General features: G+C 44.9%; 1 non-coding gene across 1 annotated transcript; it reads right to left on the reverse strand.

The window, feature by feature from the left end:
- Positions 1 to 939: 939 nt before the first annotated feature.
- Positions 940 to 1,046, reverse strand: LOC111906642 (small nucleolar RNA R71). The gene has a single exon (XR_002855286.2). It is a non-coding gene; the product is annotated as a small nucleolar RNA R71 (small nucleolar RNA).
- Positions 1,047 to 1,288: the final 242 nt, after the last annotated feature.

The following is a 1,288-nucleotide window of genomic DNA, read 5'->3' on the forward strand; positions in this document are numbered from 1 at the left end:
AAATTAGTGGGTACTTTTGTGCACATCAAGTTTTTGGCGCCGTTGCCGGGGAACGGCTTAGTTTTTAGCTTATTTATTTGCATTAAATTAATCGATCCTTCTTGTGGAGTCACAGCCACAAAAAAGTTAATTTTTCAGCAAAAAAAAGAAATTAATTACAGAGTCCACGACGTGGCCACATACTTGCCACGACGTGGACAAACAAAATTTTTAAAAATTTTAGTTGGTAGTTAGTTTTTCTTATTTTAGTTCAGTTTTACGTTTTAGTTTAGCAAGTTGCAGGAGTTCATGACCAGAAGCTCAAACACACACTTGGTGCCACCACTGGAAGACCCCGAATCTGCACTTCACAAGAAAAAGACGCCCTTGCAAGAATTGAAGTCAGCCTTTTCTAGGAAGTCTGGAAAGAAGACAGGAGAGTCAAGTTCATCAGCGAAGCACAAGAGCAATCTTGAGCATTTGGATCACACACCCGTGCAAACCGAGTCCGAAAGCGATACCGAGCCAGAATTTGAAGAACACACAAGTGAACCCGAGAACGAGCCAAGGAACGAGATGGCAGCGATTGAAGAAATGTCCATGGGAGCATACAAGAAGCGGATCCGAAAAGATATGGGTCCTGGGTTAGTCCAACCCGCAATTCCTGCCACTGCCACATTCGAGCTGAAGGGACACATATTGACAGCACTGAAGGACATCCCATTTTTCAGGAAGGATCATGAGGATGCTTTTAAGCATCTAGACAAAGTCAACGACATTGCGAATTACATCAATGTCCCAAATGTCACCAGAAATACAGTCTTGCTTAGGATGCTTCCCATCACTTTCAAAGGAGCTGCTAAGGAGTGGTTAAAAGCACTCCCACCAGGTACAATCACCACTTGGGCTCAAATGCGTGAGCAATTCCTGGACCAGTTCTGCCCGCCATCCAAGATAGCCAAACTCAAGAAGGCGATAGCCAACTTTGAGCAACAACCGGGGGAGTCACTATACGAAGCATGGGAGCGGTACAAGGGCTTACTCAGAAATTGCCCTCAACATGACCTAAATGTGCAGCAAGAGATGTCAATCTTTTATGATGGGGTCAATGTGATGACAAGACAACTCCTTGATTCTCAAGGACCGTTGACAAAGAAAAATCCAAGGGAGGTCAAGGAGCTCATCGAAGAATTCGCAAAACACTCCCGCGAATACCATAACTCGAGGCAAGACGGAAGTAAAGGCGGTGGAGGGGACCAAACTGAAGAAATTGCAGCTGTCATGGCCACGCTAAATAACATGGATCGCC

The sequence above is a fragment of the Lactuca sativa genome, chromosome 5 (genome assembly GCF_002870075.4).
Source record: "Lactuca sativa cultivar Salinas chromosome 5, Lsat_Salinas_v11, whole genome shotgun sequence".
Lineage (NCBI taxonomy): Eukaryota > Viridiplantae > Streptophyta > Magnoliopsida > Asterales > Asteraceae > Lactuca > Lactuca sativa.